This window comes from Molossus molossus, unplaced genomic scaffold (genome assembly GCF_014108415.1).
Source record: "Molossus molossus isolate mMolMol1 unplaced genomic scaffold, mMolMol1.p scaffold_m16_p_21, whole genome shotgun sequence".
NCBI lineage: Eukaryota > Metazoa > Chordata > Mammalia > Chiroptera > Molossidae > Molossus > Molossus molossus.
Window position 1 is genome coordinate 40,304,373 of NW_023425357.1, and position 27,046 is coordinate 40,331,418.

Below are 27,046 nucleotides of genomic sequence, written 5' to 3' on the forward strand. Positions count from 1 at the left end.
ATAATCATGTGTTGAGTGTATAGTGAAGGTCAAACCACAAGTGAATAATGAGGATGGGAAGGGACAAGAAGGTGGCAGAAGGAACAGAGTGGGACAGGAGGCAAAGGGGAGATGCTCAATGTCAAATGGACAGAATATCCAATGAACACACACTTAAAATAGAAGGACTGCAGTGCAACAAGGAATGCATGTACATGCCAGGGAGTGGGCCATCACAAGCAGTAATAAATAACTCAACCTGAGGGTGTCAGAGACACAGTCACAAAGGAAACAGAAATTGAGTTACTGATGAGGAAATGGCAGAAATGGGACCTCTAAGAGTCAAAAGGGTGAGTGCTTTGTAAGGAGATGATGAGTATTTTCAAAAGGAGAAAACAAAAGAAGGTTGGACCCTATACTGCATAAGGGAGAGTGAAGGAAAATGAGCTTGAGAAATGTATCGTACATCTCTGCAGTCTTGTCCTCTTTCTCATTTCAATGCAGATGGTTAGAGAAAATGCACCAAAATATTAATAGTAATGATCTCTACTTGGAATTGTATAAGCTGATTTTATTTTATATGTCATAATATTTCGTATTTTCCAATTTTTCTGTAGTGAGCATGTATTGTTTTCTAATCAGAATATGTCATCTATGTTACATCTATCACACAGAGTCATGGTGCAGATTAAATGTGACTATGGATTCATTATTATAACCAATGTTTTTATGACTACTATGTAAAATACACTCTGGTAATTTTAAAACCTAAGAAGAAGAAATGAACAGTACCTGTTCTCTTGAAACCCATTATTTTTACACAGAGAAAGAAACACAACCAGATAAAGAGGGGACTCAAGTTTCATGGAAGCGCTGAAGAGTGTCTCCAACTTCAGAACAGAATGAACCAGGGCAATTTATTGAGGTGAGGATGGCCGACTCAACTGCCCGTCTGGAAGGAGAAGGCAGCAGGTACGGTTGCAGAACCGTGAAGTGGTGAGTTTGTAAAGTGTAGGAAAATAAATGTTTCAAAAAATGTTAAAAATAAAGTAGGCAGAGGGAGGTGACGTTTCTAAAATTTTGCTTCAATGACATCTTTTTGTATATTTAATCCCCAACCGAGCCTATGTTTTATTGAGAGACAGAGAGCAAGAGAGATCAATGTGAGAGAAAAACATTGATCAATTGCCTCCCATACATGCCCTGACTGGGGATTAAACCCCTTAACTGGGAATCAAACCCACAACATTTTGGTGTAGGGGATGATGCTCCATCTGAGCCTCCCAGCCAGGGCTCCATATCATCCTTAATCATCATTTTAATTTGTATATATATCATAGGATATCATGAGCTATTATGCAACAAGAGTGGGAATCAGAGAATAATTTAGTATCTTGGTATCTACCGTGTATCAGATGTCCATCTCTGGCCATTTGACTCACTGATTTTCTATGAGATTGGTCAGATTACCTCATTTTATTCAAAATTATAGAGGTTTTGTATCTAGAGAAGAATTACTTCTAATAGTACAGTCTTAGCTGGGCTCTTGAGTAATTTTAATATATGTATTAATTCCAGTTATGCAGTTCACAAAACCTCTCTAAATATCTGTAATTCATTTCTACAACAGGACAGTATTATTTCATGGTATTTTTGTGAGGACAAGTTGAGATAAAGGTAAAGCACTTAGCACAGAGTTTGGCACCTACTGAAAGCTCAGTAAAAATGAGCTTTCGTTGTTGTTAACGCAGAGCCATAAGGTTATAAGGGAAAACTGACTTGATAAGCCACTTCTGCCTGTGTCCTTTCTGTTACCTGCATCCCTAACAAACTTTAGAGGTGGTTTAGTCTACCTCTATTTTAAAAGTGGAAAAAAAAAGAAGAAGAAGCAAATACATATATACATCGAATACTCAAATACCTAATTTTTCACTATCATGAAGGATCATAACACAGATCAGGACTGCACTGGGTTTAACTGAGTCTAAGATCATCTTCTCAGGAGGGCAGTTTAAAACACAGACTGTTGAACTCTATCCCTAAGACTTCTGATTCAGTAGTTTGGGGTGGGGACTGATAATTTGAATATCTAACAAGTTCTCATGTGATGCTAATGCTGCTGGTCCAGGGACCACACTGGAGAACCTCTGATCTAGTGTATTCCAGCCACAACACCAGGCTCCACCTGTGGACAAGAGGTAACAGTCTGAGCAGGTGTGACTTGCGGTTGAACTTCAGATTCAAACTCTTGAGTACAGTGACTTCTCTTTGGGAGTATATGCTCCAGGCCAGAATGTAGTCACCCTACAAGCTTGCTGCAGCCGATGGGTCTGGCTCTTGTTGAAAGGTGCGCAAACTTTGTAAACTTATTGTTAGAGATGTGCTAGGCTGTTTCTCTATTTCCCCTAACCAAGCAAGTGGCCCATAAAAATCAGGTGAGTGAAAGCTACCTATGGTCAATCTTAACTTGCTTATATAGAAGAATTCAATACAAAGTGTGTATATTTGCAGAAAAATTAATTTTTTAGATCTCTCTAAAAAGCCAGATGTACTTTATTATGTTTGGCCTTTATTCAACATGTTTCTGTGAGAATTCCAAGTTTTTCCTCTGACACCCAAATGTTGCTCCAGATTATCCTTTATTATATACTAACACATCGTACACAAGAAATACATATACATTGACTATTCAAATACCTCATTTTTCACTAGCACATGCTCACTCTCCTTATAATATAACCACTGTCTGGCAATGGTTTCCTAAGGCTCTGATGCTGGAGGGAGGAAATCCCTATCTAACATTTAAAAATGCAGCCATTTAAAACACATCATTGCTCATTTATAAAACAGGTACATTTTTGGTTTTCTTTTGTTTTTGTAGAAATACATGTAGAAGCCATGTGTCTTACTAATCAATTATAAAGCCAAGAGTTCCTTCCATAGAAAATTGTTTCTGGATTTTTGAGCAATTATAAACATCCCTTTCCATGAATTAATTTTCTGTACTCATAGAGAACAAAAATAAAGATTGCCATCAAACATGGATATATAAGTAGAGGGTAAGCATTTATAGCATTTTATTCTATTGAATAAATATGTATCACTATTTCTGTCATAGAGAGAATGAGAGGGGAATCGAGAGTTTTTAAAAATATTATTTATATAAAAATGTATTTATGTCTACTCTATTTACTGCTGTATATCTAGGTCTTATAAAAATCCTAAGAAATAGTGGACTATTAAGAAATGCTCATTGAAAAAAATGCATGAATAAATGAATAGTTTTAGAATTTAAGATAAATAATTCTCTTTGGACATTTTGTCAAAAGATAGTATATAATTAAGTGTTTTTAGTATTTTTCTCATTATACTCTTGGTTGCAATATATATTGCTCTCCTACTGTGTACTAAAGACTGTACTTGGTACTGAGGATATAGTAGGGGCCCTGAACTTCATGGAGCTTTAGTTTAGTGGGAGAGGCAAACATAAATCCAAGAGTCACTGGACATACTTACTACATGGACATGACTGTTCATAAGGAGGGGTGGTGGCAAAGAGATTTATTCAGTAGGGCCTGAGAAGGCCCCCCTGAGAAAGTGCTCTGAGCAGCCATGTGAAGGAAGGGTCCAAGTTCACTAGGCAATGAAAGGAGCAACAGTAATCAAGGCAGATAAAATCACACCTGCAAAGGTCTAGTGCCAGAGCAAGCATAATCCTTCAAGAACCAATACAATTTACCCTCTGAATTTAATATAAAGTCAACTATATTATGATATCCACTGTAAACATAGAGTGGGATTTGGGCACCTGATGCTTACTGATTGCATGAATCATACAATAAGAAAAATATTTTTATTGCCCTTGCAAAGGAAAAAGTCACACCTTGAGTCAAATGAGAAGGTGATTTATGGTGCACCACTCTAGCTCTTTCATGGTTCAGAGTTGTGGGCTAAGCTAGTGGAATGCATACATATAGGGAGTATTTGGGAATTAAACCTCATCTTACACTTCTGCATAGGAAACACTCCCATGCAATCTCATGCAAAACCCCTTCCATAAGCAATGTGATTTATCTTTCCAGCTAAGGAGCTGGTGTGGAAGCAGTCGCTAATGACAGCACATTGGTGAGAGTTCACACGGCGCTTATAATGGTCCACATGCAGACCTCCAAACCACCGTTACTGACCTAATCAAAGCCATGGGTACCATTGGGAGGCTGTGCTCCCACTTCTACTCTGTAAATTTAGCCAACCAAGAAGTTTATTACTACCCTGAGACAAGCTGATGATGGAATTGCTAGTTCAGTTAGTGCCTCGGCTCTTTCGATCTATTTCCAATCACTGTTGGAGGGACCAAGACTGTAATGTGTCCATTTTTATTCAGTTCATGTTACTGAGATGATATGATAATGCTCCTAGAAGACACTGTGTTAGGCTTTTAGAAAAATCTCAAAGGGCTGGTGAGATTGGTGTGGGGGACAGGGAGATGTGGCAGGAACATTAACTCGAGATTCTTTCGGAAAGATGCAAACCAATCAGGAAGCACTGCGAACCTGACCCTGGTTACATCATGGCTAAAATTTACAGCCTGTTCAAGCAGGGGTATTTTAAGTGCAATTTTAGTATAACACTAAGCTGTCAAGGATCTGGTGATAGCTGCTTTAATTCAAGCCGAAGTCTATTGCATTTAGAAAAAAAAAAAAAATCTGGGGATAGTTTTTTTTTAATTTCTATGACTAGATCTGATTATACAACTTAAGCCCCAGTTTAATTTTAGCTCATTAACCTTCGTCTGTAAGAAAAGAAGGAAACAATTAGGACATGGATGTACCGAATAGAAGTTAAGACTGCATTTCTCATGGACTGTGTGTGTCTAAATTCAAACTGCACCACTTACTGGCTGGGCAGTTTAATAATACACCGAACCTCTATATGTATAAAAATAATCACACCATATACCTCAAAGCATGGTCATTAGGACCAAATAAAGTATTGCACATAAAGTATTTAGCCCAATTCTTACCACAGTTGATCCCGTAGTAGAGCAGAAATTATCCACGATGGTGCCACAATCCACTAAAGTATGACACAAAGAAGAAGAGGTCAGAGTCACCATTGCTCTGGGAATGCCTGGCTTATCCATGCCACAGAATGTAAACCACCCGAGCATCCCATTGCACTGGTCTACCAACATAAGACCTTGTGCTCAGTGCCATACCTTGTATAAGCAAGGTATCAACAGGTATTAGACAGGGCAATGGCCAGACCCAGTTTTGCACTGAAGAACAATTGGCCTGACATCATATGGAATATGGGTTGGCCTGACTGAGACATGGGACAAAGTTTTATTACCAATATCATTGTGAAAGTAATGTCTATGGCTCAAGGTTATGGCAGTGGGGACAGAGAGGAGGGTCATTTAAACATGATAATTATAGGATCCTCTAGAATTGGTGGCTGGCTGGATTTGGGACTTTGAACCAACAATTACTCTGATGTTCTACTTTCAATGTTTTATTCTCTCTTTTTTTACCCCCCCCCCCTTAATTCTTCTTTATGTTTTTATCCTTTACATGCATCTTTCTTGTTTTGGGGGTACCCATGGGACTTCTCTCCCCAAGATGGAGAAATACTAAAATAGAGCTACTGGTGGTCTCACAGTACAATGTGTGTGTGTGTGTGTGTGTGTGTGTGTGTGTGTGTGTGTGAAAGAAAAGGAGAGGGAGAGGGAGAGAGAAATAAAAGCAGAAAAGAATAGACTAAATGGCAGCAGAAGAGCCTCTGAGCCCAGGAGATCTGAATGATAGGATGATGCTCTGTGCTCAACACATTCCAGCCAGACACAAGGACACTTGGTAAAGGATGGTGGACATTTCCAGGAATCCCAGGATTCTAAAAGAACTGCAGCATGACTACACCAATAGTATCCTAGAAACTAATGCTCAGAATAGAAAGGTCAGGCTGTAGGTCATCCAGTTGGGCTAGAGCAAACATGTTGGGCATGATTCAGGAAACATGTCTCTGTTTCTGTTTAAAACTGAGAAACAAAATGCCAGTGCATTTGAAAGGGAATTAGCATTTGTTACAAAGTCTTGATTGGAAGACTATAAGATATTTAACATGGTCTACAGGGTGGATAAGGTTGGCCCCCATATTGCTCTTCAGTCTCAGCCCTCAGCAGTCCACCTCGCATCAGTACCGTCCGACACACTGCCCACTCGTTTCCTAAGCCTCCACCCATGCTAAGACTCTGGGGCCATACACCCGGCTGGTCTCTGTGTGAAACATTTCCCCCACTCCTTCTTCATCTGGAAAGCTTCTTTTTTATTATTCACATCTTAATTTGGTTGAAGGCAAGGGGTCTGCTGTGGCATGTCATCCAGGTCAGCCTACTTGGAGAATGTTCTAAGGGAACAGCTGATATTCTATAGAATCGAGCTCTTTTCTCCAAGCCCATCTTGGGTTATAAATGTACAATTTGATTGATTTTAGTTTTTTTCAAACTAGACCAAAGCTACACAAGAATGCCCATCAATAGATGAGTGGATAAAAAAGCTGTGGTACACTCACACAATGGAATACTACTCAGTGGTAAAAGAAAAAGAACTCTTACCCTTTGTGGCAGCATGGGTGGGCCTGGAGAGCATTATGCTAAGTGAATTAAGCCAGTCAGAGAAAGACAAGTACCATATGATTCCATTTATATGTGGAACCTAACATACAAAATGAATTAAACAAAATAGAAACAGAATCATAGAGAGAACAGACTGACAGCTGTCGGAGAGGAGGTGTATTGGGGGGCTGGGTGAAAAACGTGAAGTGATTAAGCAAAGAACAACAACAAAAAAGTAACCTCGTAGACACAGACAGCAGCATGGTGATTACCAGAGGGGGAGTAGTGAAGAGGGTAGATGAGGGCAAAGGGGGATACATGGTGATGGAAGGAGACTTGACTTGGGGTGGGGAACACACAGTACAATATACAGATGATGTGTTATAAAACTGTACACCTGTAACTATGTAATTTTATTAACCAATGTCACCCCAGTAAATTCATTTAAAAAAAATAAAGAACGGGTTTGGTCTGTTTTGGGGCTTTTTTTTTTTTTCCTTACCATTACTTCCCTTTTGTCTGGAACATTATAAATGCTAACACCGGGGAATAAAGAAATGAATGGATACATTGGCATTGTAACATTTTATTTTTATATAACCTTCCCAAAGAAAGTATTACCTTCATTTCTTCAGGTGAAGAAAGGGGGCCGGAGAGGTTATGTTCACCTTGCAAAGTCATAGATGCTGGATTTGCCTTTTACTCACGACAGTTTATTTACTGATCTGTTTTCTAGTCTCTGTTTTACCTTTCACACAGATAAACTCCACATAGGATACACACAGAATTCTCATAGTCCTCATCTTGGGATCTTGGGGGTATTTCTTTTTTTTTTAAATCCTCACCTGAGGATGTGTTTATTTTTATTTTTAAAAATTTATCTGTATTGTTAAAACTATTACAGATGTCCTCTCTTCTTCCCCCATTGACCCTCTCCAACCTGTCCCCCCCACCCCTGGGCCTGTTGTCTGTGTGCATGGGTTATGCATATATGCATATAAATTCTTTGGTTAATTTCTTCCTGCTCCACCAACCTCCACCAAGCTCCTTTTCCTCTGACATTTATTAGTCTTTCCATGCTTCACCAATTTTAGAGAGAGCAAGGGAGAGATGGAGAGGGAGACAGAGAGAGAGAGAAAGACACACACGCAGACACTGATGTGAGAGAGAAATATCAATCAGTTGCCTCCAGCACCCACATGGCCAAGGATGGAACCTGCAACCTAAGTATGTTCCCTGACTAGATGACGCTCCCACCAACTGAACCACCAGGGCAGGGCCCCAGGTGTATTTTGTCCTCAAACCTCTGACACTGTATTTATTTAATTTAACCCAGCAAATGTTAAATTAGAGCGAATGCCACAAATAAATAAATAAATAACTAAACTGTGAATTCCTATATACCTTCTGGTTAATATTCCCTGAGAAAAATAAAACAACCAAAAAGAATCCCTCTCCAACTTTCACTTGAGTGGCTCCGAAATGTTGACCTCAGACAGAGATGAAGGGATAGGGAGAGAGAGATAGAAACATCGATGAGAGAGAATATGGAATGGCCGCTCCTGCACGACCCCCACTGGGGATCAGGCCCACAACCTGGGCATGTGCCCTGACCGGAAATCATACTGGCGACCTTTTGGTGCTTGGGCTGATGCTCAACCACTGAGCCACATCAGCTGGGCAGTTTTCTGTTTAATTAGTCTGCTCATGTTTTGAAATCTTGAACACTGTTCAGTATACATTCATTTCAAACTTTTGAGTGCTTGACATATACCACACTTCTGCTAGAAATTGGGAAAACAAAGATGAATAAATCAGGATCTTTAGTCGGAAGTTTTCGCTAAATTGAAGGAAAGAAAGCTTCAACGAGTGACTTTCAGTATAAAGTGAGGACGCCATGAGAGGGGTACTTTCAACATTCTGGTACTGCAGAGAAGAGATTGCAGAGATTCATTATTTATAGTTCTTTGGGCCTTTTTTTTTTTCTCACACACAGAAATATTGTAGTATTGAAGTTAAGACTAACACTTAACTATATTGCTGTTTTTTAAGTGAAATCAGATTCAACTGACATGGTTTAAACACTGGTACCTTCTCAGGTCATAAACTACTTTAAGTTTGAAAGTAACCTGTAGGTAGGTAAAAAGGCAACGCTCAGTCACCTTCTTGGGTTGTCATGTTTGGAACTCCAAAACTGTCTGCCTCACCTACCCCCGTGTGTGCAAAGATGCCAGTTCATCTGCCCTGAGCACAAAGCAGAAGCATATCAGTAAGAAACTTGTGAACATCCAAGGTAGGTGTTCATGCCATAACCAGCTTACAGGGATGACGGCTTTGAGGATGGAAACTGCCTGAACGGTGAGTGTTAACAGCGTTAGACAAGAGGATGCGTTGCTGGGGCACCAGGAGCTGGCCTGGCCTTCGGGAATGAGGCCAAGCAGGTTCCATCTGGTCCCTCGTGGTTTCCAGGGCCACAGGTCAGTGCAGAGGGAATGGAGGGAAACAAGGCAGAGGCATCGCGAATTTCTCCCGTTATTTCATGAGTGACCTCATTTGACTCTCCTCCCGGCTGCTGACATGTCCTTTCCTTTAAAATTACACGTAGTGCTAAACAAATGCGTTTCTTGAGAGTCACTTAGCAGAACTAACCAGCACAGCAGCCTGGTTTTGAAATGAGGGTCCAGTCCGCGGAGGAGGAGGGCGATTGCTTTCTTATCCCGCTTCAGAGGTGAGGTTCATCGGCAGCTCCGACGGAACTGGTGGCCTGTTCCTCCATCCAGGGAAAGAAATCGTGCCTCTCTCACAGTGAAGGCTCGTTCTTCTGCCTGAAAACCCATTTCCCGTCAGTGTTTCCTTGCGGACTTTGCCCTGTGCAGACACAGATATTAAGCGCTCATGCAGCCAGGGGCAGCCTGTCCGAGCATTGCAGGGTGTGAGGAGCAGCGAGCTAGAAACCCGCTTTGATAAGCCTTCATGGGATCACAGAGTCTCCCTCTCATCAGTGGGAGTGGAGCCACTCTGCTCTCCACCACAGTAACTGAGGCCCCTAAGCTGGTGGTGATGGGCTGGGCACGGGATGGGAAAGGCAAGGCATTGAATTTTGCCCTGTTAACCACAGATTTCTAAACCAAACCTTCTGTTTAATGCCCATGTAAGAGGCTCTGGTTTTTAAAAACCTGTTCTAATTCCCTGTAACTGCAGATACACTAATATAAAACCCAATTTGATCTCCCCACAATCACTGAATGGATCCCAGGGCACCAAGTGACTTGAAGCTGGGATCTCATTTTATACCCACAACTATCCTGTGTGCTTGGAGATGTTATTCCCATTTTACAGATGATGACACTGAGGCTCAGAAGGGTTAAGTAGCTTGTTGCCAAAAGTCAAAACACAGTAACCCAGGAACAAGGACTGGAACCAGGTTTCCTGGCTTTAGCCCCAATGGACTAAACTAGTCATTTGTAGTTTTAGAGTCAGTGCCCCGGCCCTTTTGCACCCTAGAGCTATGATACTTTCCTCCACTCTAGAGATGGTGGGGCAGGAAGTCCTGGAAGGGAACTCTGTCCTGCATATGAGCAACAGGAAACCATATGGTACCAGCACCTGAAAGCTAGGGGAGGGGCGGGGTGGTCCCAGAACATTTGTCTCTTACTGGTGCTGGCTCATACTATGAAAAATGTCTTACTTTATAAAGAGGTGCTGATATGAGTGCTTTCATATTTGTAACAAGTGCCTAAATACATTTTTTTCCAAAGCAACTTACTACAGTGAAGTTTTCAACTACATAATGTTCATCTGTGAAAATCACATGCCAGTCTCCAATTAGACCTTTAAGAGGCACTGTCCAAACCAGACTCTGCCCGTGCCCCTGAACCTGGTTGTGCCAGAATAGGTATGTTTCATATGGGGATGAGCACTATGCTAACTGCTCCATCTCCTTTAAACGGTGACAGGAGAAAAATCCATTCAGTCTTGTAAAGGATGGGGTAACTATCATACCTTCAAAAGCGATTAAAAACGAGATACCATGAACAAGCCAAGCTTGCTATCTGTAGCACAACCTATACAAAGAAAAGACATGTCCATTAAAGATTATCTTTGTATTCATTCTATCAAGTATGTGTAAACGTAATGGGGGAAAAAAAAAAAACTATGCTCAAAATTATGTTGCCAAAATCTGGCAGCAAACCTATGTCTATTATAATTTATTTCCTGTAGGGATAGTCAAAATCCCGGATAGGCAAACAGGTACTTTACACATATTCATCTATGTTTTCTGAAAGGTACATTCAGAAAAGTGAGGATTCTTGGCAAAGAAGGACCACAGCAAGGAAACAGTGAAGGCAAGTCTATACATTTCCTAGAATGTTGTAGGCATCTGATTTAAGCAATAGGGTAACTTCAAACCCTGATTCTGCTCAATGAATGGGCTGTTAAGAGTTTACTGGATAAACAATAACTTACAAATGTTACTATGCCTTGCAAATGAATAACAGGGTATGCAAGAATATGTTCAATGGTATCTTATTTTTTCATTACATTATAGGATTAACAGCAGTATGTAGTTATTTATCTGAAGGTAAAAATGAAGATTAATCAGCAGCTAGACTAAATTTCTCTGAAGACTACTCCCAAGACACACCTCAGTGCAAAAGGGAGAAAAGTTCTCTATTATTTTATATATTAAATCTTTTCATTTGTTAACATCTTCATTGAAGCTGTCAGAAAGGTTCTCAAATATGAGAGATGAATTTTATAGAGAAGAAAAAAACAAATTTTACCAGGGATTTTGTTTTATTATGTTTATATATGTTATTTTATGATTCTGAAAGTTTCTGTTACTTGGGTGAAAGCAGAAAGAGAGAGAGAGAGAGAGAGAGAGAGGAGAGAGTGTACTTTTTATTTGTGCTTTTATAAAATAAAATAAGTACATATGTTTGTGGTAGAAATTTGAGAAATACAGGAAGGAAAAAGATGAAACAAATTACCAATAATTTCACAAATAATTGGAAACCACTGGCACTATTGTGATTCCTTTCCAATAATTATGTATAAACTTCAACTATTTATGTTTATTATTAAGCATACTAAATTTTCAATTTTTTAATCTTTATGTCTCAGTCTCAATAAATATACTAGTTAATGAAATCACAAAACTCCATAGAATATGTTAAGCATAAATTATTTACGTCGAACATTTCAAGCAATTTCTGATCATTTTTTAACACATTAACTATAACAAATATTGTTTTATATAGAGATTTTCTTATTTTATTTTGGGCAAGTTTCTAGAGGAGAATTACTGAGTAAAATGGACTTTATTTTTAAAGTTCTAAATGCACAAGCCAAATGAATGTTCAAACTGAATATGACTCTCACTGGGAGAATCCCTTTGTTTTCCACTTTCCTTCTCTCTCTCCTTCCCTCCCCTATTTCCTTCTCTCTTCCTTCCTTTCTTCAGAATAGAACAGGGCTGCGGTTTCCCCGTGAAATGATGCCGCTGTCCCTGCTGGTGTAAGGTGAGGCAGGTGAGCGTGGGAGTAGAGTGCGGCCACTGACTGCTAGGCGCACGGTGGGAACATCGCCCGGTGCTTCAGCCTGGAAACGTCTTGCAATCCCACAGCAGGACAATGTCTGGGGTCCACACAGGTTTCATTGAAGAATTCTACTGTGTGGCCATTTCTTTCCATGACTCTTCAAGTTTTGGGAGGCACAGCTTATTGAAATATAATAGTTAAAAATGTGCTGCATGCTCACATCAGGTATTTTGTTCAGGGCTCTGTGAGTATGGCTTCACTTGATGTATACAACAGTGTTATATGGAAGATACTAGTATTTTCTTCTCATTTTACAGATGAGAAAATAAAAAAAAAATCAGAAGTTTTAGTAACTTCCCTAGGTCATGCTTCTATTTTAGTATGCTCACAATTTCATGGGTTAGGAATGGAAATGGGTACTGTAGGAACAACTTATTCCTTTTTTCATCACAGCTAAGGCCTCGCCGGGGATGGCTTGAAAAGCCACGGTTTCACTGGGACCATAGGTTGAGGGCTTTTGTCCTGGCTGTCTGCTGAGTTCTTCATTTCTTTCCACATAGTCTCTACCAGGTTGGACATGTCCAACATTGCTTTCTCATTTACATGTGTGATGTGTGGGCAAGGGTGACTGTCACGGCCAGGGATGTCCTGGCATCTCCTGTTCTCCTCCATGTGCCTTCCCACATGGCTAGCTGGGTCTCCCTCACAGCAGAGCTGTCTCAGAATGCTCAGACTTTGTATATGCTGCTGGCTTCTCCCAGACTGAAAATTCCAAGATTCATCATGCAGCCTCAGAGGACACACAACCTGATTTTTGCCATATTCTGTCGGTGAAGAGGGAGTCATAAGCCCAGTCCAGAATAAAAGGACAAGAGATATAGACTCCAACCTCTTAACTAGAAACATGTCAAGTAATTTGTGATCATTTCAATTCATTCTACAAGGTCTGTTGGACTCAAAAACTCATACTTTGCAACACCAATCTAAAGACACACTTGACTTTTTTTTTTTTAATTCTCACCCGAGGACATTTTTTGCATTTATCTTCAGATAGAGCGGGAGGGAGAAGGGGGAAGAGAGAGAGACACATCGACTGGTTGCCCCCCACACGACCCCAACCAGGGCCAGGGATAAGCTGTAACCAAGATACATGCCCTTAGCAGGAACCAAACCCGGTCTCTCTGGTTCGTGGGCTGACACTCTAACTACTGAGCCAAACCGACCTGGGTAACTATTTCTTAGTAGAGAGAATTTTATAAAACTGCAACTTTCCTTAGACAGTGGCCACATACAAACTGGAGTTTTGTGGGAGACAAAGGGTTTGTGGGAGACCTTTTGGACCCAACCCCATTTTCTATGTTACATCTCCCAAGAGGGAGAAGTGTTAGGATAACCCTTTCAGCTTCTCTACCCTCCTCTATTCTCTCACGTTCTCAATGTCTCTTCTTTTTACAAAATGATGGAAAATTGTTTGTTGAGAGCTCATGAGAGGTTTTCATTCTTGGCTCCCACAAGCCCTGCCTTCCCACTGGTCTAACGTAAGAGCTGTCTCCTCCTGCAGTCAGTCTACCAAGATGCTGAGAGCTGTGGGTGGAGGCCACTTTCCACTGTGATTGGCAAGGAGAGTTGAATTCAAGGAGAAACTTCCACATGTGTTAGGTATAAGCCAGTACTTGCATTTTGGTGTCTATGTGGCCTTGTATTTCTGTTTTAATTGATTTGGAATCTGGAACACAGAGTGATGCAAACGATTGCTCCCCCCCCCCCCCCAGGTTCCATTACACAGTGACTTGGCCCAGTGCTAAGCTCAAGCTCTCTTGTGGTTAGAATACCAAATTTGAATGTGTTGGGTTTATATTGATATTTTTTTCTGTTTTACAAATATAACAACAAAAAAAACCCATAAAATATTTTATAAATACTAGTACTATGTCTTTTAAAATTAGTTTGTTTTACTTGTTCATTTTTAGACTATATTATTCAAAATTTCCAGAATGGTGTTAAAAATAATACTGGTACAAACTTGTTTTTTATTCTTGACCTTCCAAAGGTCAATATTGTTTTATTATTAAGGAGTTAAGTTATATATATATCATTTTACATAAAAAAGAACCTATGAGCCCTGGCCGGTTTGGCTCAGCGGTTAGAGCGTCGGCCTGCGGTCCTGAGAGACCCGGGTTCGGTTCCCGCTAAGGGCACGTACTTCGGTTGCAGTTTGTCCCCGGCCCTGGTTGGTCGTGCGGGTGGCAGCCACTCGATGTGTCCCTTTCACGTCGATGTTTCTCTCTCTCTCTCTGTTCCTCTCTCTCCCTCCCACTCTACCTGAACAAAAAAAAAAATGGAAAAATGTCCTCGGGTGAGGATTAAAAAAAAAAAAAGAACCTATGAGAAATGCATTCCTCAGCTGAGATGGCCATGAGCCTTTTTCTTCTATGTATACTTATAACTAGATGGATATTTATGGACACATTTAGAAATGCTAAAGTAGTCTTTGTTGGGAGAAGGGTTTTCATGCATTTTCTTTATATTAATATATGTATTTTCACAAATGAGATTGTGCTGTAGTTTCTTTGTGTTTCCTATCTTGTCAGCTTTTAGTAGCATCATTTGCCAGCTTCCTAAAATGAATCTGATAGCTTCCTGCTGAAAAGAACTGCTTTGATTAGACTTTTAAAACATATTAAATTGACACGTTAATTTTGGTGACTATTTTATTTGTCACAAATTACTTTAGTCAGAAGGTCAATTAGTAGAAAAATGGATTGTGTAAAATATTTAAATATACAGCTAAGGGACTGGGATGTACGGGTTGAGAAACACAGGCAGTATCTCTTGCATATAAACATTTCAGTGAGAAAGGAGAGCTTATATATTTGTTGTTGGTTTTGTAAGAGGATAAAAGAAATCAGTGCTGTTCATTCTGAAGGGACATTGGCCACACAAGCCTCATTTGGAGACAGGATAAGTTCGACCACACACGGGCTACATACAAATGCTCTATTTACCATGTGAATCAGAAATAGCAGCATTCAGTATCTTCATGGCAGTAGCATAACTGGCTTGCACTTATGAACTCAGGAATAGAAGAAGAGTTCAATCCAAGCCCAAATGTCCTTGTTCAGCAAAAGTCTAGAGAGTAATGGTTAATGAAGTCAGGTACAAACCTAGGCACTAGGTCAGAGGCAGGAGAAAACAGAAGATGGTTATTATGTTTTTAACAAAGTGATAAAATGGTTACCAAGCTCTCAAAAGGGCAATGGTTCATGATGCTCAGTCACCAAGATAATTAGAGTAATGACTAATGATTCACCTCATAACATGTACACAAAGGTTTAGGGGGAACTAGGATCAGATTGCATCTGTACCTTCCTTCTTTTCTTCCTGCTGTCAGTTGAGAGAAGAGAGAGAGAAAACACAGAAAAGTCAAATTTAAGGCATCGCACTACAATATTCTTCTTCTTCTTTTTAATCCTCACCCGAGGATATTTTTCTATTTATCTTCAGGTAGAGAGAGAGGGAGAGAAAGGAAGAGAGAGAGAGAAACATCAACATGAGAGGGACACATCAACTTGTTCTTCCTGCACAAGGGACCACAATCGATGTCTGTGCCCTTGGCTGGAATCGTACCCATGACTCATTGGTCAGTGGCTGCCACTCTACCAGTGAGCCAAACCAGCCAGGGCTACAATATTCTTGTGCACTTGCTGTCTTGTCTGCAATTTTACATAACAACATATGGTGTTTAATAAATGAGGGTAGTGCCCTAGCCGGTTTGGCTCAGTGGTTAGAGTGTTGGCCTGTGGTCCAGAGAGACCCGGGTTTGGTTCCCACTAAGGTCATGTACCCCGGTTGCAGTTTGTCCCCAGCCCTGGTTGGGTCGTGCGGGTTGCAGCCACTCGATGTGTCCCTTTCACGTTGATCTCGCTCTCTCTCTCTTTCTCTCTCTCTCTCTCTTCCTCTCTCTCCCTCCTGCTCTATCTGAACAAAAAATGAAAAAATGTCCTCGGGTAAGGAAAAATTAAGTAAATAAATAAATGAGAGTAGTAATGAAAACCCTTAATATCAAATATGCCCACTCTGCAAACTTTGCTATCACCGTTGTCTATACTTTGAAATCCCATTCGTATTTCAGAATAAAATTCAATTGTCCAGCTTCCTTACAGGAAGTCTTTTGAGGACATCAAATCACCTCCTATAAGACAAGCGCTCTGCTAGCTTCTCTGCAAATGTCTCTCGTTCAGTCCCCAGAACAATTCTTTACACCGACATTGTCTCTCACTAAATAGTTCAGAAAACATAGACAAGGAAGGGCAATTGCATCGCTCAAAGTCATCAACCACTCAATAATTAGTTGATGGATTGAAACCTGTGTCTACTTGAGTAAAAAATAATCCTATTTATTCTAAATACAAGGCAGTAGTTCCTTTGAACTCCCACACAAGTATTTTGAACTCCCACACTAGTATTTTGGCCTGCCTTAAAATGCTTAACACGTTACCTTGTCTTATTTATCAACACAGGTCTTGGCATGTGAAACCACTATTAAATTTAGCTTAGATTTATTTGTATACATTAGCTGGAAACTAGGTAAAGGTCACATTCAGTAATTCCTAAAGTACATGTAATGGGCACATTCACGAATGGTAATAGACAAGGACACCTTTGAATTTATGCCTGTCAGACAGAAGAGGGAATACATAAAATGTGCCCACTTCAGACATATTTTACACCTAAAGAATACAACTTTTTATTGCAGTATTTTCTGATGCTTGTCTATCTTTGGAGACCTTATTTTCCTTTAAAGCCTTATTCTAAAAATTCCTTCCAAGAGGAAGTTTCTGTAGGTGAGCAAGATACATGAGATACTTATCTGTGAATATGCCACTCACCTTACAGTTACTGACAGAATGTTTTATTAACCATTAGCACAGATATTTACTAAAGCATGTGGTTTATATTGGACAATAGAATCAATTTAGTCCTCTCTTAGATGGAGAAAAAAAATCCCCTTAAGCCCCCAAAACAACCCCAGGAAATGACAGTTACAAGCTAATAGGGTCATTCATTTTTGTGTTTATATTTTTAACTGAAAGAATGATATTAACTACTAAGGGACACCCCCAGAGAGTGTGTAGGAGCTAAAAGAACAGTTTATTCTTTCATCTACAAACAAAACCATGAGCCAAAACAACCAAGGCATTAGCCAGACAGCCATCCCTACACAAAGGCAGGGGAGGAGAGATGCAGAGTGAGAAGCTATGAAGAAGGAATGACTCTGAGTCTGAGATGCATTAGAAAATCACAAAACACCTTTCAAGGCTAGTTCAGAAATGAACAAATGTTCCATCAGAGCAAGAGCAAGGCACTCTGCAGGCACTTACGGAGCTGAAGATGGAAAGGTAAGTCAATCTCCACCTCCAGAGTTGGAAGCAAAGGAGATCCTGAGATTCAAAGTAGCAACTCTGTGCCACAGTGAGGGAGACAGCATGCACACAGATAAAAACCCACACTTCTTGAATGTTAACAGGCAATGCATGCATACATTTTGTTGAATCAATGGCAGGATGGATAGAAGAAAAAGTGTCCAAATGTACAAACTACTGCTTAGAAAGAGAAGCACCACAAGCTTGTAGAAGGTTCTGTGAGAGGGAGGGGGCAGGGAGGAATGTGGGGGAGTGAAGAGCAGAGCCATCCTGCGGAGGAGACCTGAGTGATATGTAGGGTGGGGCCAAAGCAGGTTTACTGGTGAGTGCACAAAACACAGAGTTTATGCTTGCGTTATGTATGAATTATTTTATTCTTTTCCATACGAACAACTGAAAACCTACTCCTGCTTCACCCTGCATTTCCTTTGTAGGAATCTGAACTGTCCTAATGGAGGCTTCACACAGAACCCAAAAGATGGAAACAGAGAACTGAATGGAAGAATTCAGGAAACCATGGACTAATATGATTATATACATGAAAGTGCACCTGTTCCAGTATGGCTGCTTCGTACACAGGGTTTGGAAAATGCAACAGAATACTTTAAGGGCACTGCTAAAGAGCCAAAGCCATGCAGAAGTCCCGACTTCTTGTGAGTGGAACCGTCAAACCACCTATCCGAGCTTGGGGCCACCAGCAGGTACTCAGCCTCTATCTGAAAATCTTGCACATCATAGATTGTGAATATCGAATGGGGTTGGTCAGATGAAGATCCCACACCTATACTTGGGATTGAACTGAATATGGAGAGGGATCCTCTGACTCGAAGACTGAGGTCCTGATGCCTCTATTAAAGGTGATAGACAAGTACCTGAGGTGCTAGGCTCTTGGGTCACACAGACCTGATTTTAGGTTCTGATCCTTTCTAGGTTGTCAAGTAGCTGGGTCATTGGGTGATTTTGAGAAATATATTTGGAAAAAGATATATACACACACACATATAGAGAGAACGTTTGAACTGTGCTTAGAATTGTGTTTGGAAATGGTCAAGTACTCAGTAACTAGTAGCTGTTTTTATTTTAGCAGTGTTTTTTAAGAGAGCAAAACATGCAGTTCACTAACTGGCAACAATTTACCCTTTCACTTGTAATGTTATATAAGCCTAAAATTCTGTTCCATAAATGTTAAATTTTATTTTCATCAAAAAAAAAATACTGTTATGAGAGAGAAATTGTAAAATCTCTCCTAGGCGATGCCTTTTGTCTCTCTATATCTATAACATTACATTCCTTTGATTTTTTAAAGAAGTTTGGCCAACAAGAAAGCGCAAATAAGATCAACTCTTAACATATAGATATAGATATAGGCATAGATATAGATATATAGATAGATATAGATAGATATTTATCGATATCTATTTATAGATAGGTAAATAGATAGATAGATATTTATAGATATATATCTAGATCTGCTTGTCTAGGAAACATTTTATCATTATTTTGTTTGATCCTGTCTGGTTCCCAAGGAATCAAGGATTGGACACTTAAAAAGTAATATAGGTTTATAGTCCATTCAGCTCTCATTAAGGCAATGGGAAAAATCAGATTAGTATTGAACTGAAACAACGGTGCCAATGTGCCCGACAATAGCTGGTGATGCCATCACTCAATATCTAAACAATATTCCACATACTGTATTGCGGGCTTAGGATACTCTACCCATCCAAGGAAAATTAAAGCTGTTGATGAATACATACTTGAAATACTCTGCAAAATATTATCCCTAACTACTAGGGGTTCATCAAGGGGGCAAAAGAGATGATGGGGAAAAGTATAGGATTTTATAACAGTAAAATGAAGATAACTATACACAGTGATCACATAGTACTTATGATTTCTTCACTGATACTTGCCTGTATTTAATAGAAAACAAGTTGAAATGATCTCCAGATTGACATGTATCCTACAAAAAGATACCTTCAGAGCCTGTTATCATCTTGGCTTATTCTTTTGAAATACTGTAATAAATGTATCAGAAGTTGTATCTCAGTACTACAAATTTGGTTAATTGAAATCCCCTTTATGTTCTTTATGTTATAATGATTATATTGGTGTCAGTGACACCTAGGACCCAATGTGGTCTGGTAGGAAGAAAATGACAAAAATGCTCCCATTAGCATTGGGGAATGAACCCTCCTGAGTATTCTATTCTCACTTCACTTAAAAACCCTCTGATTCATCTTTTGAAATATATACCAACATTGTATTCTATTATGGTCTTTCCATCCCAGTGAGGGTAAAAGAGAGTTACTTATCTAACAGTCCACATATGTAAGAAGTGTTAGTTGGCAAGTGGTTGTATAAACAGTCCCCTTTCACACATCATACAGCTATAGATGCAGTCTGCCTCTATTGGGAGAATAAAATGAGTCTTGGCTGTGATAATTCCTTCATTTTCCAAGATATAAGAAGGGGGAGGGAATATTTGAATAAAGTGTCTCTATAGGAAACTGGAAATAAAATAGCTCTTTTTATCATATCTCTGAATTTAAGGGCTCCCCCCCCCTATTTTTATATCATAAAGATAAATATGAACCATCAAGAAAAATATGGACTCTTCATAATGGAGAAATGGGAGAAGATAATCATGTTTGAGATTCTACCTATATTACTAAGGGCTACAATAAATGCCATCCAAAATTTTTCTCAAATTGTCTTTGAAATAACTCTATGGGATATAATTTATCACCTTTCATTTATAAATATAGATACTTGGAATTTAAGTAACTTCCCCAAATTTTCAGAGTTCCTCTAAAGTCTTTCTTACAGTACAAAGTGTGTCTCAATAATCAAATCAGAGCTAAGATTCATTTTTCCTATGTGACCGTTTCTTAGAATGAGGGAGAGTGAGAAAACAAGATAATTCATTGGATAAATTTAATTTGAAATCAGTATCTGGACCATGATGAAATACGTAACAAAAGTTTAATACATGTTAACTGCTATTAGTAGCAGTGTTATGGAGAATTATCACAGTGAAATTTTATTTGTCAGAATCGCTTCACTATCCTTGAAAAAACCCATAGGCATCCCTAAATAAGTAAATTTTAAGAATATTTATACTTTCTAAAGTAAAAATATGATGAGGTATATATCCAACCTAAGTTCCTGTTTTTCAGCATTAACAGGTGTTTCAAAACTGATTTTGTTATTACACAATCAAAACGATTTATCCAATCAATGCAGTTTCTTTTGCTCAGCATAATATCTGTAGTTTGCTCCTTATTATTGCTGAATAGTATTCATTCAATGAAGATACCACAGTTTGTTTATCCATTTACCTCTTATTGATATTTTATTATTTTGGACTCATAAATACATCTGCTATGAACATTTGTGTACATGTTTTTTTATAGATATGTGCCTTGACCGTGTATTTCGCAGCGGGTGTAGCCGCTCCTTCCACTGCTGCTGCTTGGTTTTCAGGTTTTCTCCATGCTTGTTGAGCCCGTGGCGCATGGCGCGTGTTTTCTTGGGCCACAGATCCAAGGACTTGTACTTCTTGCCCTTGTAGAATTTCCTGAGGTTCCCTTTCTGAGTCTGGTTAATGACGGTTAAGAACACCAGCAATAGATTTGTGAACAACTTAGATCTTTAAAAGTTTGGAAGCTGCGCCGCCTGACACTTTGGCGACGTGCAGCTGGGACAGGTCATCCAGCTGCTTGAGCAGCTCCTCCTTCTTGCCCCCAAGATCTCCAGCCTTAATTTTGGCCTTTGCTGAACAAGCAGCTGCCTCCTGCTTGGAGAGAAAGAGGAAGGGCGAGGCTAACCTTCACAACTGCTCCTGTCCTTTTATGGCTGTAAAATTGTATCTTATTTTTATTTTAATTTGGATTTTTTGGATAATTAATGGCATTAAGCACCTTTTTACTTATTAGCCACTTGAGTATCTTCCAAGATAATGATGGTGATGATTCCATGTTGCACAGCTATCACATCAGAGCATTACTGAATAGAAATGATAAGAGGGGGGATTCTTACCTTATTTCTGGTCATAGGGGAAAATGATTAAGTTGTTTGTTTGTTTTTACCATTAAGATTGGTGATAGGTACAGGTTCACTTTTAATTGTGTGTGTGTGTGTGTGTGTGTGTGTCAGATTGTGAAAGTTTCATTTTATTCCTAATTTGTTGATCATTTTTATTTTGATGTATAGGTACTGAATTTTATTAAAAGCTTTCTTCTTTCTATTAAAATGATCATATTTTTCTTTTTTTAATCTGAGAATATAGTATGTTTTATTGATTTATTTTCACATTTTGGACCAATTTTGGTGCAAACCTCACTCATCATCATGACATGAATATCTATCTTTTTCAGAAAAAAATATTTGAGTTGCTAATATTTTACTCCAGTATTTTTTTTTAATCTAGATTCCTGAGGGAGATGAATTTTTTTTTTGTCTTGTCACTATCATACTTCATGTGTGATGTAATGCTGGCCTCATGAGTTGGAAAAGTGTCCATTCCTCTTTTATTTATTTTTTTACCTATTATTTTATTAGCACTTTAGAATTAGAGTCTAATCTTACAATTTTCAGTTTGCAAAATTTTTTTAAATCTTTTTTTTTTATTGATTTGAGAGAGAGAGGAAGGGAAAGGGTGAGAGAAAGAGAAACATATTGGCTGCCTCCTGCATGCCCCCTACTGGGGATCAGCCTGCAATCCAGGCAGTGCTCTAGCCTGAAATGAAACCAGGACCTCTTGGTGCACACACAGGAGGACTGAGCCACACCAGCTGGGCTCCATTTTTCTTTTACTTTCTGAAAAAGTCTGACTGAAATTGGTACTACTTCTTTCTTGTTTGCTAAATTTACATTCATTCAGATTTCTTCATGAGCAATTTTGTTAATGGAAATTTGAATTATTTAATACACTTAGGACATTCAGATTTTAGATTTTTATTTCTTTTGCCATCAGTTTTGGTAACTTGTTTTTTAAGAAATTTCTTCTTCCATCTACCTTGTCACATTTATTAATATACAGAGTTCATAGTATTTCTGTACTACCATTTCATGTCTGGGGATAAGGACTGATTTCTTCACTTTCTTTTTTTTTTTAAATCCTCACCTGAGGACATTTTTCCATTTTTTGTTCAGATAGAGCGGGAGGGAGAGAGAGAGGAAGAGAGAGAGAGAGAAACATTGATGTGAAGGGAAACATCGAGTGGCTGCCACCCGCACGACCAACTGGGGCTGCGACAAACTGCAACCGAGGTGCGTGCCCTTAGCGGGAACCGATCCCCGTCTCTCTGTACCGCAGGCCGATGCTCCAACCACTGAGCCAAACTGGCCAGGGCTGATTTCTTCACTTTCATTCCTGATATCGGTGATCAGTTCTGTCTCTGTTTGTCATAGTAGTATTAATTATATTGTTCTTTACGAAGTTTCAGCCTTTGGCATTTCTAATAGTTGTTATTAGTTTTGCTCTCTATTTAAATGATTTGGGGGGTTATTTTCTTTTGGCTTCTTAAGGTTAAAGGATAGGTAATTGCTTTAAGCATTTCTTCTTTCCTAATATAGTCCTATAAAGCTACACTTTCCCCCTCTAAGCACTGTTGCAGCTATAGCTCACAGCTTTTGATATGCTTGCCTTTTCATTTTCATGTAGTTCAAAATACTTTAAAAAGTCCATTTTATTTCCTCATTTGGCTTATGAATCACTTAGAAATTTGATTTATAAATAGCCACAGATTTTGAAGGTACTTTAATATTACTGATTTCTAATTTAAATTATCACAGAAAATTCTCTCTAAGATTTCAAACTTTCGAAATTATTTAGATTATTTTATGTGCAAGAATATAGTCTATCTTCAAGAATATTAAATGGGCCCTTGAAAAACATATGTATTCTGTGCATTTTAATTGGGATGCTCTATAAATGCCACTTAGGTCAAGTAGATTGGTGATGTTGCTTAGCTCTTCCATATAATTAATTGACTTTTTATGGGGGGGGTCAACTAATTTCATTAATTACTGAAACAAGTGTGTTAAAATATCTAAATATCATTGAGAATTTATCCATTTCTTTCTTCAGTTCTGACAGTTTGCTTAGTGAATTTTTATTACCTTTTATCAGGTAAAGCTCTGTTGTCATGTCTTACTCATGGACATGAATAACAGTGTGGTGATTGAGTGGGAGTAGGGGTGGGTGGAGGTGGAAGAGGGTATAGGAGGATAAATGAAGACAGAAAAAATAAACAATTGTCATGTCTTCCTCGTGAATTGATTCCTATATTATTGTGTACTTTTCCTCTTTGTCTCTCTTTATTACTCTGCCATAAAGACTGCTTTGTCTTTTATTAACATATATTTGCCCTGGCTGATTTGGCTCAGCAGTTAGAGGGTCAGCTTATGAACCAGAGAGTCCTGGGTTCGATTCCTGCTAAAGGCACATACCTTGGTTGCTGTTTGTCTCTCTCACATCAATGTTTCTCTCTCTCTCTTCCTCCCTCTCTCCCTCCCACTCTATCTAAAGATAAGTGCGAAAATGTCCTTGGGTGACATACAAAAACAAAACAAAACAAAAAACTTTATATATATTAGAAGAAAGTTGAATATTTGACTGACACAGGCATATAATGGTATAAAGCTATAAATGTCTAATATTTGAGACAGAAATAATAAGCTTGTTTAAATACAAATTTAATTATACTGCTGCTCTCAAAAAATTAACAATACATGAGTTTTATTTGTGTGAATGTAGCAAAAAAGATATTCTCAGAAAATATATAGGGAAAAATATTGAAAAAGAAGGTTTTCAACTTTTCAAATAAAACAAAAGTATGAACCTGATTTTCAACCCTGATAATATTTTATTAAAATTTTTTTAAAATATATTTTATTGATTTTTTTACAGTGAGAGGAAGAGACAGAGAGACAGAAACATCAGTGTAAGAGAGAAACATCGATTGGCTGGCTCCTGCACACCGCCTACCTGGAATCAGGCCCGAAACCCAGGCACATGCCCTGACCAGGAATCGAAATGGGACCTCTCAGTCCATGGGACAACACTCAATCCACTGAGCCACATCGGCCAAGCCCTGATAATATTTTTAAAAGCTAAACTAGATTTAAGGGTATAAGAAGAAGGAAAAAAATGTGATGATGTTAAGTATGATGATGATTTTAAGATTATAATAATCATTAAGAGCTTTGGGCGTGCCACTTTGTGTATTAAGCTATTAACATGTCACATACCATTTTATTCTTTCAAACCCTGTAAGGTAGGTGAGCTTATCAACATCATGCAAGCAAAAAAGTGTGGAAAAGAACAGATATTCCTCCCAGGTGAAGATGACAAAGTTGACAAAGACTAAGATGTGCAGGAGAGGACACCAAATCTATAAATCAAATACTAATTTTGAAAAATAAATAAAGTTAGATGCTAATTTTTACAAAAAATTTAAAGATAATCACCAGTGATAATAAAATCAAGATGTACAAAGTATCTTCAAACTTCTAAAGAGATAAACAGCAACCAAGCAGGACGTGCAACAAAACATAGGTAATGAAAACAAGTAATATAGTCAAAGGTAAAATATAGCATGAGTAATGAAAACAGAAAGGGTAGTGGTATATTAGTTACAACATGTTGAAGTAAATATAAATTACTGAAAATCTTCTCCTAAAGTCCAAGACCCTGAAATCTGGTAAAAATGATTTAATTAAAAGTTGCTTATAAGAGATACAATAAAAATATACAGCCCTGGCCAGTTTGGCTCAGCGGTTAGAGCGTTGGCCTGCAATCCAGAGAGACTCAGGTTCGGTTTCCTGCTAAGGGCATGTACCTTGGTTGCAGTTTGTCCCCGGCCCTGGTTGGGTTGTGTGGGTGGCAGCCACTGAATGTGTCCCTTTCACGTCGATGTTTCTCTCTCTTCCTCTCTCTCCCTCCTACTCTATCTGAACAAAAAATGGAAAAATGTCCTCGGGTGAAGATAAAAAATAAATAAAAATAAAAATATACAGGGCATTAAAAAGTTATAGAAAATTTTTTAGGCAATTGCAATAAGAGAAAAGTTATGCAAAAGTATTTTTGCCAAAAAGAAAAAAAAGTCAAAGGGCAAATGATAAAAGAAAAACATTATTTTGTAAAATTTATAGATACCAAATGACAATATAACATTTATAAAATTTTATTTGCAATTATTAAATAGAATTCAAGTAGATTTTAAAATAAAAACTTTTAAATAAGGTAAATTGATAGAAATACATTTCTTAGAAATTTTAATTTCTCTAATATAGTTTTGAAAAGTGAATACATTATTACAATGATTAATTTACAAATATCTAAATAAATAGAATAAAATAAAAAGTTATCCTTTAGAAATATTTTTATATATAATTTTTTCCAAATGGGTTTTTGATAATTATTTAATAATAAAGATTTCAGATTCATAGATTTTATATTGGGGAATTGAAGTTCTAATTATTTTTAGTAAAAAGTAAAGACAAATAGAGCAGATATATGCTGGGATTTAGGAAGTAGCCATTTCCATGCTGAATACACATCGCTGCTCATCCACTGCAGCCGCTCCTCGGCCTGTTCCGCTGCTCGGCTCTCCCTCCTGCATGCCCGAGACAGCCCCTCTCGGATCACCATGGACCATGGACGAGATCCTGTGCTCGTCACTGACAATGGCGCTGGCATTTGCAAAGCCGGATTTGCTGGGAATGATGCCCTGGGTCCTGGTCCCTTCCATCGCTGGGCACCCCTGACACCAGGGCGTCATGGTGGGCCTGGGGCAGAAGGACAGCTACACGGGTGATGAGGCCCAGAGCAAGAGCAGCATCCTGACCCCATCGAGCATGGCATCCTCACCAACTGGGATGACAGAGAGAGGATCTGGCACCACACCTTCTACAATGAGGTGCGTGTGGTCCCTGAGGAGCACCCAGTACTGTTGACTGAGGCCGCCCTGAACCCCAAGGCCAGCTGTGAGACGATGACTCAGATCATGTTTGAGACCTTCAACACTCCAGGCATGTACGTGGCCATGCGGGCCGTGCTGTCCCTGTACACTTCTGACTGCACAACTGCATGGTACCGGGCTCTGGAGATGGCGTCACCCACACTGTGCCCATCTGCGAGGACTACACCCTGCACCACACCATCCTGCATCGGGACCTGGCTGGCCATAACCTGACCCACTCCTCTGTGAAGATCCTCAGGAGCATGGCCAGAGTGGGAAGCTGTGGGTGACATCAAGGAGAAGCTCTGCTGTGTTGCCCTGGACTTCAAGCAGGAGCTGGCCACCACGGGAGTGCAAGTGCTGAGTGTGGGCTGGCGGCTCCATCCTGGTCTCACTGTTCACTGTCCAGCAGAGGTGGAGCACAAGGAGGAGCACAGCCGGCCGGGCCCCCACCGTCCACTGCAAATGCTTCTAAACGCACTGCGGGCAAATGAGCAGCATTTGCTGCCTGAGTTGATCTGA

The 27,046-nt window shown here is 39.2% G+C and overlaps 2 pseudogenes; one reads left to right on the plus strand and one right to left on the minus strand.

The window, feature by feature from the left end:
* Nucleotides 1-4,752: 4,752 nt before the first annotated feature.
* Nucleotides 4,753-26,214, minus strand: LOC118639597 (annotated as a pseudogene).
* Nucleotides 26,213-27,046, plus strand: LOC118639598 (annotated as a pseudogene).